The following is an 11,060-nucleotide window of genomic DNA, read 5'->3' as shown; positions in this document are numbered from 1 at the left end:
GTGAGGCTCCTGCTCGGGGGCTCCTGGTGCTGCTCCCAATGTCTTGCTCCACCTGGGGCACTGGAGCCATCACCCCATAGTGACAGGACTGGAGAAGGTAGCACTGGGAACTGAGCTCACCATGCTCCAGCTCCATGTTTTTCTGTTTCTATCCCCTTCGTGCCGCTGTTATCAGGAGGCTTTCCAGGCTGCCCTAATCCACTTGAGATAATGGAGGAGCATTTTTTTCCATAGGGGAAGAAGGGGAGAAATCTCTTTTTATGCCATGCCATGACAAATTACCCATATGCAAATGTGTTGAAATGCCTTTCTTTCTCCTCAGCTCATCCACCAGCTTGGAAGTTTTGCCTGAACAGATTTAGTGTCCCAAAAGGCTGCGTGAAGTGTTTCAAAGTTAAGTGTGCTATCAGGAATTGGGACCGAGAGCTTTTACCAGTGAAGTTTCTAGCATTCTGTCGTGGGACGGCCCAGCGGGACATGAGTCTGTTGAAAACTCCTGACTGAAAGCGGAGACAAGTTTCCAGGTCTGTCATAAAGGGCCGTCTGTCTCACTCCGGTACCGGCTGATCGCATCTGCACCGAAAGGGCTGTTAGGTTTCAAGGCTGGCGAGGGGAAGTGAGCCTTGCCCACAAACCTGACTGACGGTATTAGGTTTCTTTTGTACAAAGAGCTATGAAACATCACCAGTCGCTGAGAATAATTTGGAGATATTAAAATGCTAAATTAGGGTGTAGAAGCTCAGGAATGACAGGGCTGATTACGATGCAGTTCTTCCCACAAATCTAATGCCAGCGACTGCCTGCTTGGCTACGGCTGCAGGTTCAGAGCCACTCAGACTCCAGGCTCAACTCCAGATAGGTTTTTTGAGTAGGGCTGAAGCATTTCTGCCAACCCCTCGGCAATGTAATCTGACCTGGGCTCTGCATCAACTTCAGGAATTACTCCTCCTCTGTCTCTGTGCCACCAAGTTGTTCTGCGTCCCCGCTGAACTTGGCTTTTTCTCTTTCTTTTTTCTCCTTTTATCTTTTTTTTCCTTTCTCTTCTTGTCTTCCTTTTTTTTTTTTTTTAATTTATTTTTTTAAATCTTTCATCATTTAACTTCACAGCCTGTAGCACATAATGAAACTGCGCCATGCCTTCAGTCACGGGACTGGCAGTAAGGGCAGGTAGACACGGGGCTGAGTCTTTGCACATACACTGTGCATAACATTGCATGTGCTTGGACTCTGTCAGAAAGGAGCCGTGTTTCACAGACAAGTCAAAAACTTTCTGTCTCAGGCAACTGAGGGAATTTATGAATTCCTCTTCTTAACAGGAAAAAAAAATAATACAAAAGTGGCTGTCTGGATTAAACAAGTTTACAGTAATTGAGCATGGGTAAGGTCCCACTGACACGCACATAAGTGAGGGAGCCCAGCCACGTCTGGGTTTGTAGGATCACGAAAGCATCTCCTCGAGCTTCTGCTAAAGGAGAAAACCTCCGTTACATTGCTTGCAGATCAATGCCAAGGAAACCTTGTCTTCCTCTACGTGTTAACTTCTTGTTTCTCAGCCGTAATGACCAAACACAAAGCAGTCCTGTAGGTGGGACTCCTTTAACACAAATCTCACGGGTTGCTCGCATTGCACCTGCAGCAAGGAGAGGGCTGGGTCCCCCCGGCCTCTCACCTGGGGGCCACCCCCTTGCCCCCCTTCCCCGCTGCAAGCCCCGGGCCCGCCGTGGCGCTGCCGCTGGGTGTCGCCCTCGCAGCGGGCACGGCCCCGGCGCCGCCACCGCCACCACCTCCGGGGCCGGCGGCCCGGGGGAGCCCAGCCCGGCGGTGGAGGCTCCGGAGGAGACGGTAGGGCTCGTCCCGGGGCTGCTCGGAGGGGAAGCGGGGCCGGGGAGGGGGCTGCAGCCCCGGGAAGGGGGCGGGGGCCCCGCGGAAGGGGAGCCCGGGGGGGTTAGGGCGCTGCCTGCCCGCCCGTGCGGGTCCTCGTCGGGTTTGGGGAGCCGCAGCGCCCTGCTGCCAAGTTGTGGGGTGGTGTCCCTGCTGTTGGCAGCACCCCAAAACTCTGCTGGAAGCGGCCCCGCGGTGCCGGGGAGCTCCCCGCTGAGTGGGGCCTGGACCCGGCATCGCCAAGGTGCCAGGAGCCCCCGGGCTGGGGTGCAGCACCGAGAGCCCGAGGCTGCCCTGTGGCTCCTCTGAAACCTGCCTGCTCTTGGGTTTGTGTTTCTTTGGGGTTGTGTTCGGGGTTTGGAGAGCGCACGTGTCCCAAAGGACGGGTTGTCCGCGCCCTCGTGCTGGAGGAGAAGACCTGGAGGCACAGAAAGTGGCAGGAGGATGGGTGGGTGAGCTTCCCCCCACTGCCTGTCCACATTATCTTAAAATGATCGACCAACATTAACGCCAGGATCTGCCGGGAACATCTACAAATCTATCTATAAATCAAACACGTGAAAATCTATCAAAAACTAAACACGCAGCATTAGCTGGGCATGGTGCAGACCCCCTAGTAGCACTGTCTGAGTTCATGGCTTGTTTTGAGGAAGAGAGTGTTATTTACTTAACTTGCTTGCTCTCCAGGTGACACGTCCAGGTGTGCAGCTACTCTTGTAGCAACTTATTTTGGCAGGCTCAAGTTCCAGGTATTTGGTAATCTCCGTTTTCTGGAGACTCGGAAAACGTGCTGTTTCTGGAGATGCACGATCACGTTTCCGATCGTCAGCTGCAGCGCAGGCAGGAAGACGTAGCGTAATGGCTTAATGCAGAGCTTAACAACAAGTTCTGAGCAGAAAAGTTACCTCCCCTGAATGTACCAAAAGTACCATTCACTAGCTGCAGAACATACTGGGCACCTGCCTTTAGATTTCGGTGGGACAGAAGGTCTGTGAAGTCCATGTTTAGGTGCCCGGTGTTGAGGTGGTGCGTGCTGGTTTGTGCTGGTGAGGCCCCGTTAGCCTGGCAGGAGGGGATGGGGATTCTGGAACAGAAGTGCTCTTGCTGCTTCTCTCCTCCTTGTTTGTTTGAAAAGAAACTTTAATCAAATTCAGAAGTGACTTTGTGGCGGTGTTCCCTTGGGAAAGGTTTTTTCTTTCCCCTGCTTCTTGATATTTACCCACACCGCGCTTTTGACCTCATGTTAGAGACTGACTTTGAGCACTAGAAATAAAACAATCCATAAGGGCTCAGTAAAAATAAAGTGAGCAGCCTCCTCTTCATCCAGGATCTTTTCTGCAAGCTTTTTACAGAGCTCTTTTTTCTTTTCTGGGGGAACAGAAGCGGTGGGATGTTGATGTAAGTCAATATGCTGTAGTTGCAGCACCTGGCTTAGGATCGTGCCCTGTCCCAGGTGGCGCGTACTGGAGATCACGTTGTCAATCATATGATGTTCTTGCACTTGATTAAATGAATGATATCTTAAGGAATGAGGCACCTGTGGGGCATGGTAGTAGTGATTAAGCCCCAAGTGGTATTTCTTCATTTATCTTCAGCTTCACCTTTGCACTTTGCCAGTGAGTCATGTTGTGATGTAAGAAGGAACCTTGTTGCCCCTTCCTTGCTATCTTTGTGCGTAGGACTAACAATATTTATCTGTACGGATGGATGGCATAACAAAGAATGTTTGTAAAGCACTTTAGGTTCTTAAATTAATTACGCCATCTGACAACGGTGTTATATTTATTTACTCTCATTAGTTTGGGATTTGTCATTCAGCAGTTAGGACTTAAGATAAACTTCCAGAGAGCTCACAGTTGTACCTTTTCTTAGCGATACATCAGTGCAGCACGTCACTAAAGGCAGTATTTTATTTAAAACAACAAATGAGGTACCATATTTCACTTGCAAGATTGGCCTAGGGAGATATTTGTAGGAGACAATAATGAATTGTTATTGCTTGGGGTGGGGGAACTAAGTTGTTTTATCTCATTGTTTATTAAGGAATGGAAACATGTGACTTTAAAAATGGTCCAACCAAAAGTAGAAGGTGTAGAGCTGCACTTTGGAGGGACCTCAAGCACTGATAATGTGTAGTAAGGGCGTAATTACCTTCCCTGCCTTGTGTCCAGCAACCAGGTCTCACCTCCATTCTCTTCAGCATTTCATATATGCGTATATATGTATGTATGGTATATATGTATGGATGATATAACCTTATTATAACAAACTGTCCTTCAGCAGTACCAGCTAACAGGGAGTGGAATAGTCAAGAAGTAACTGAGCTGTTCCTAAATGGTCCACGATTTAGCAGTGGTATGCACGAATATTTGCTATTATTTTACTCAGAAATTATTCTGAAGTCTTTTCTCAACAGAGTTGCATGTAAGGTGGATATACTCCTAGAAAAATACGGTGTGTATGTTGTATAAAATTATTGACAGGCAGAAATCTGTGTCGTACATAGTTTAATCTGTAGAAGGTGTAAATTCCTTTAGTACCGAGGAGAAATGGAGTGCAGCCTTACTTGTTATGCAATTACGGGTTGCTTAAATTTTGTACCAGGATTTTATGGATTTAAATTCGTCTCTAATTTTTTTTTGTGCTACTCAGGGAAAAAACAAAAACAAAAACAAAACTAACCTTCTAATCAAAACTCAGATTATCGTCTGGATGAGTAATTACATGAGGCAAAGTAGAGATGAAATTTCAGTATCTCTGACAGGTGCGCTTGCTCCTAGTATTTATTTAATTCTTAAGATGCTCTGAAGGAGACTAAGAAAACTGTAAAGTATTGGTGGTAGTAGATTAAAGGGATGTTGTTTGCTGAGGTTTTGTGTTTACTACTTTGGTGCTCAAAGGCATAATATTTCTGAGGATTGGAAGAGACAAAAATTATTAGTAGTGAAAAACTCCCATCAGCGTATTGTAGAGCATAATGTTCTGACTGCATTCACAGTTTACCCTCCAAAAGTGTATCGCTTTGGAAAAAAAAAATCAGCCACCCATTTAGTAAGAAATAAATATTTTTTAAGCAAATGTGAGCTTAGCATCTTGCTGAGAAATTTAATCTAGATATTTTGTTGCAATTGAACCAAAGGCTCTTTTGGTCCTAATGCTTCAACCAGAAAAATACTTTAATTTCTGCCTATTTGAGCTCAAATAATTACATGTGGGCCAATTGCCATCGGCCTTACAGTAATAAAAGTATTTCTTTAAAACTCAGTTCAGTCTGGGAGCTTCTAGTTCTGGTAATGCCATGGAAGCTCTGGCTCTCGATTCTTGAACATAAATTGTTTGTCTGCTTGCTCTGAATGTTTTGGTATAGGTTGATGAAAAGGGCTGTTTAAACTTTGTCACCTGTGCTTACCCAACCATGATTATGTTCTGAATACAGCTTGTGAATGTTTCTGTTTCAAGTGTGATTCTTTAACTGAAATTAAACCTACAAATCCAGATCATTTTCTAACTAGCAAGAGCGTGAGGGGGCGGAAAGTCTGGCTGAGCTGCATGTTGTGGCTTCTTTCTAAACTTTTTTTTTTTTTTTTCTCCTCTTGTCCGTATTTGGTTTATCTCATGCTGTCATCCAACAGAGTACTGGGCCTGTGAAGGCAGGTGTTCAAAAGTTAGGAAGAGCCAGAATAAACACGTGTGAATTCCTGCCTTATTTGTTGCATAGCTTTCAAATGCACGCATGTCAGGATGTTCTTGGAGCACTGCTTCCCTGGAGGATGTGGGTTGCAAACCCAATGCTTTGGGTTGGAAGGGACCTCGAAGCCCACCCAGTCCCACCCCCTGCCGTGGGCAGGGACATCTCCCACCAGCCCAGCTTGCCCAAAGCCCCATCCAGCCTGGCTTTGAGTCAGCGTTTCTGCCACATGTTGCTTGAAATGCAAGGTCCTTGGAAGCAACAGGGAGGCTCTGTCCGACTGCCAGCACTCCTGTCCTGCTGCTGCTCCTCTGTGGCTCCCTCCTTCTTATTCCTCGGGCCCTCTGCCTGTTCTCCAAGCCCTAGGTGCATCTCAGGCTACCAAAGAGTTGAATCTTGAGCTCTCTGACCCTGCAGGGGAAACTTGCCCATGAGGGAATCGGGCTGTGGTTGGGGATGGGGTTTGGGCAAGTGATGGATGGAAGTTCAGAGCAGTGGTTGGTGGCCTTCAGGGCAGAGGCTGGCGGGGGCATGATGTGCTTAATGTAGGTCTGCCATAATCCTGGGGAAAAAAGGCATGAAAGGCAAGGCTTTTTAAAATTATCATGTGGTCAAAAGTGTTTTTAAGTGCTCTTCAAATCATAAAATCTTATTTAAACCAAGCTTCTTCAAAGAGTTTTCTTACTTTCCCTTTCTCTCCCGTGACTTGCCTTCCTCCTCGTCTAAGCACCATCTGCTCCTGTGAAGAGAGCCACTGAAGGTAACATTTTTGGGTGCGTGACCTGGCAAGGAGATGGATGAAAGCACTTTCATCTGCATTATGGAAAATACATTTGGATTTGATGGAAATTAATTCTATAAGGGTGCGGATCGCTGTGTCCGCATTGCAGTGGGCTCGTTGTCTTTTCCAGGTTGAGCTGCCAATTAGTTTAAGCCGGAGTGGAGAGTGTTTTCTGTTGGTTTTATCAGCACCTGCCGCGTGACATCTTAGCAAGACCTGTTGCCAGTCCATTTATATTGTGCTGACCTCTTCTGAGTCAAAACCCCTTCAGTCTTCTCCTATGGGTCAGTCACTGTGGAAGGTGCCAGCTTTGTGTTTGTTTTAAGATGAACCCACCACCTGCAGAAATTGCAGCCTGCTTGAAATCCTCCATATGAGTAATTTCCCTTCATTTTCTTTCTGACCACTTTTGCTAGAAGGCTGTGTCTGGCTGAAGAGGATTAGGGCTGGGGGCCAGGGGCTGTGGAATTATCCACCTGCCATCTGCAGCCTTCTATTGACATTATTGTCCTGGTTTAAATCCAGATTTTGAAAGTACAGCACTTTCTTATCATTTTGTCTTTTCCAGACCTGGTAGCAGCTTCTGAATCCTTGCAAGGAAGTGTTGCAGGCGGGCATCGTAGCAGCTGCTATGTTTTTTTTTTCATTTCGGAGTCTGGAGGTAGTTAGGAAACATAATAAATGTTTTGCTTTGGTGTGTATCACGTTATCATTTTTATGGGCTGTCATGTGGTGCCCTGCAGGCACATGGGAGAGCGTCGGCCCAAAACACTTGGTGCTGTGGAAAAAGCTCTGAGGCAAGAAGTAGCTGGAAGGCTTTTTTCTTCCCACCCTGGCATTAGACTACCTACAATTTCCACTTCTTCCATGGCTGTCTGAAATCCCGCCTCTGGACTTACCAGGGTTATATCAGACGTCCCCCAGAAAAGAGGTCATGGAGGATCGTGTCACGGCCCTTGGAGCAGATTTAAACTTGCTTCAGCGTGGGAGGAGGTACCTCAGCTCTAACGTGTGATGATTTCTTCTCGAGGTGTGTGCATTTCTTCCAGGGACAGCTGCTCAGTGCGCTTGAACGCCCGGCATCAGTGCAGCTACAGCTCAAGGCTACTGGTAGATACAACCAGGAGACTCTAGCCTGGAGTAAGCTGAGGTGTGAATTTTAAGTACCGTGTTTTATGAGTGAGTAATCAGCTGCTAAGTCGGGTCCTTTTGCTCCACTTCACCAGCTTGGAGGAGCCCAGCTTTATGAAATGCCGACCTGGCGAGCACTGGCTGAGGTTGTAATCCACTTCGCTTTCTCCGACGCCCTGACGGTAAGCAAGGATGCATCTGCACGCTGACAGGAGGGCTACCAGCAGGCTGGGAAAGCAGGGCTGGGTTTGGGGCACAGCCCAGGCAAGACAGGGCCTTGAAGTCAGATGTCTTGGTCACTGGTAGGCTCAACATCAGCAAGAACAAATCTTTAGAGAGAATTAGAGTACGAGGGAGAGAACTAGAGTATGAGAAATAGAGCCATTTCTTCTCACCTGCTTTGAGCCTGACAAATGCCTGATGCTTTCTAGTATTTTTCAAGCTGATTTTCCTCTACTTAATTGTTCCTCAAATGGAAATTGTCTGGCCTTTGGTTGTCTCTGTTCTACTTCCTTGAAATTTTTCTAGTTTTGCTTATTTTTTTTCTGAGGGAGTGTGAGCTGATTACAACTTCCAGGATGCAGTTGAATGTTTTACAGTACTGAATAAAGGTGGGTTTGATTTTGATCTCTGCTGTAATAATTTCTAGTGCACTCTCTGCTTTTTGACTGTGCTGATACTTTTCTAGAATAATGTTTTAAATCTGAGATCTCATTCCTGAATCATTTAGAGCCCATCACTATGCGTAGCAAGTTGAGGTGCTGTTTTTTTCCTGCTGTGAACCTCTGAACATCAGTCCGTGTTTAAATGGTACTGATTTTTGCCTGTGTTTTTACCAGCTGGTTATTTGGTGTCATTAAGTCCTTCTGTATCTCTTTGCAATCAGCACTTGCCTTTATTCTGCATAACTTAGTATTACCAGTGGATTTTGTCACTTAACTGCTCCAATGTTTCTCTGTCTCCCTGTTGGGATTCATTCACAAGGATATTGAACACAGTGTTCATGATGAGGATGGCTATGGGGCTGCAAGCCCTCCACTATGATGACTGAGTGAGTGCTCTTTCTTTGTACTGTTTATTTTGTGTCTTCTAGTTGTTGTTTTTTTATACAGATGAGGACTTATTATTCCATAGCTGCCTAGTTTTTATAATACTGATTTTTTTATTTTTTTAACTTTGATCTAAAGCCTTTAAGGGAACAAATTTCCAAACGGGAAATAAGTGAAATGGACGTTGTTCATCTGCTCAGCTTCAGAGACTGCAGTGGTGCTTCCAGCCTTCAGTGCCTGGCTTTTTTCCTCACCCTCTTGGAGAATGGCATAGCTACAGGTGAAAGCAGAGAGGAGGTGATTTTTTTTCCAAGCACATGGGAGAGCTGCTTGATGCTGGAACGCACCATGCCCCTTGGGGCTGCTCTTAGCATGTGTATTTGGGGGTTGGACGTGAGTTACCATGGCTTGAGGAACAGCTTTACACCACTGAAGGTAGCACACTCACTGTAATGTGAATGAGCTTACTTAAAACATCTTTCTTGTGTCCAAACAATCAGCATTCAGCTGTAACAAGTCCAACATTGCAACTACATCCCAGCTATTTTGGGGTTTAGTTTTGGTCAAAACTGAATTTCCTCAAATTCTATTCCAAATTCCCTTGGTGAAATTATTTAATAATATAATATATAATAATATAATATAATAATATATGTGATAATATAAAATACAAATTTTATGAAGTTTATAAAATGTAAAATACAAATATACAAATATAATTCTTTAAATCACTTCTAATCCTTGTTCCTTCTACTTTTCAGACTGAGTTTACCATTTCTAAATATAGGCCTCTCTTGCTTGCTCAGAAAGGTATCAAATCCTGTTCTCAAGGAGAATGTTGCACTTCATTTATTTGGAAGCAAGATGGGACCCGGCAGGAAAAGTGAATGGCAGGATTAAAAAAATTAGAATGAATGTTTGCACTGCATAGCATGCCACACCAGTAGATAGAAACTGAATTTGCAGTTAGAAACTCTGCTATGCAGTCTTTGAGGGAGTTTCTTAACTGAAAAGAAAATATTCTCTCTCTATATATATTCCCAGATTCATTGTGTGCCTACAGGTGTATATTAAGTTAAAAAAAAAAAACAAACCACTTTTTTTTTTTTTTTGACTCTTCTCAGTTTCCCTTTATTCTAGTCTACCAACACATGTGCTTGGGAAGTCTGAAATTTCTAGCTTCCACACCCCATTACTCTTTCATAGAATTTATCCTTTAATGTCTAGTAACTCTGCAGACACACAAATGAGGATGCTCCTGCTTCAGTTATTAGAATTATGTCGGGTTTTTCTTCTTTTTGTTTTTAATCCTCAAAGTAGAGTACTTGGCATGGAAGCTAGAAGCATATTTTATTCAAAACCTAGCATCTAGAATTTGGATGCATGTGTTTCCAGCTTTTAAGAATAATTATTTTTTTGAAATACTGTATTAGAATGAATTTGCTTATAGATCGTACGTGGGTTTTGCACATCCAGCAAGTGTCTGAGTATAATTGCATGGGATAAGCTGATTTTGGTAGCACACAGACAGATCGGGAAAACAGGTAGTGGTGCATTCAATAGAACTGAGCGCAGCACTTTAAATAAAACATCTTAAATGTTTATTTGTTCCCCTCATGATTTGAAAGGAAGAACCTCTCCCCTTGACTAAGCTGAAGCATGTGTATAGTGAAGTCTTAGGTTGCCGTGTAAAGAGCCAGTTTAATCTGGGATCTGGCCTCTGTGTTTCCCAGAGATGGAGCAAAGCGTCAGTGAAATGGAAATCTTTGTGTCTTTTGTACGTCTGCAGTGCTTGTGAAACATATGTTTACTCTACTTTGGAAAAAAAAAATAAAAAAATAAAATATACTTTTCAAGTAAGCTAAGCCAGGAAGGGTTAGCAGAGCAGAGTGGTACTGTAGAGGAATTTCTTGGCACGTGATTAAAACACGTGCTGGAGTGTTTAATGTTAAGATAATGGATTGCTGTGTAATTCTCTGGAGCTGTATGCTGCCATCCTCCCCAAAACAGTAAGGTTTTGAAAAGTGTACAGGTAGTGTCTCAGTCTGATTGTTTTGATAACCTAGCACAGGCACTGTGATTTTTAATAGCACAGGCAAGTATCTGTGGCATGTCAGTGTTTTTTACTTAAAAAACAAAGAAACAAATGAACCCTCAGTTTACTAGTTCTCACGCTTTGGATTTTGAAGCAATATACATTAATATTCCTTCCTCTCTGCCAACAGAGCAGTTTCTCTGGTCTATGTATCTTAAACCTACTAGTTCTCCAAATATACATGGTCTTTCAAGTAAAACAGGATAGCACAAAAGCTTTTGCAATGCAAAAGTTAGCAGATTTCACCACGTACTGTTAAAAAAGCAACACTTCTTATGCTCTGTAACTTGAATTTTCATTTTCATTTTTTAAATTAAATTTCATTTAATTTGATTAAAACTTAAGAATAAAATGATAGTAAAATAATTACTCTAAAAAAATTGCACGAGTTTATGCATGAATAATATTATTGCCCATAGATAGGTAATTATCAAC

At 44.1% G+C, this 11,060-nt stretch overlaps 1 protein-coding gene across 4 annotated transcripts in view; it reads left to right on the top strand.

The window, feature by feature from the left end:
• Window positions 1–1,701: 1,701 nt before the first annotated feature.
• Window positions 1,702–11,060, top strand: part of ANKRD6 (ankyrin repeat domain 6) — a 99,642-nt gene continuing 90,283 nt past the window's right edge. For 3 of the 4 annotated variants that reach the window (XM_072036191.1, XM_038176092.2, XM_038176093.2), the window contains exon 1: window positions 1,702–1,842. The gene's annotated coding sequence lies outside the window, so the exon portion shown is untranslated. Of the gene's footprint in view, window positions 1,843–7,576; window positions 7,664–11,060 lie in introns of all 4 variants that reach the window. The other variant, XM_072036188.1, reaches the window with a different exon arrangement.

Source organism: Anas platyrhynchos, chromosome 3 (assembly GCF_047663525.1).
Source record: "Anas platyrhynchos isolate ZD024472 breed Pekin duck chromosome 3, IASCAAS_PekinDuck_T2T, whole genome shotgun sequence".
Lineage (NCBI taxonomy): Eukaryota > Metazoa > Chordata > Aves > Anseriformes > Anatidae > Anas > Anas platyrhynchos.
This window is presented reverse-complemented; position numbering and strand designations above follow the sequence as displayed.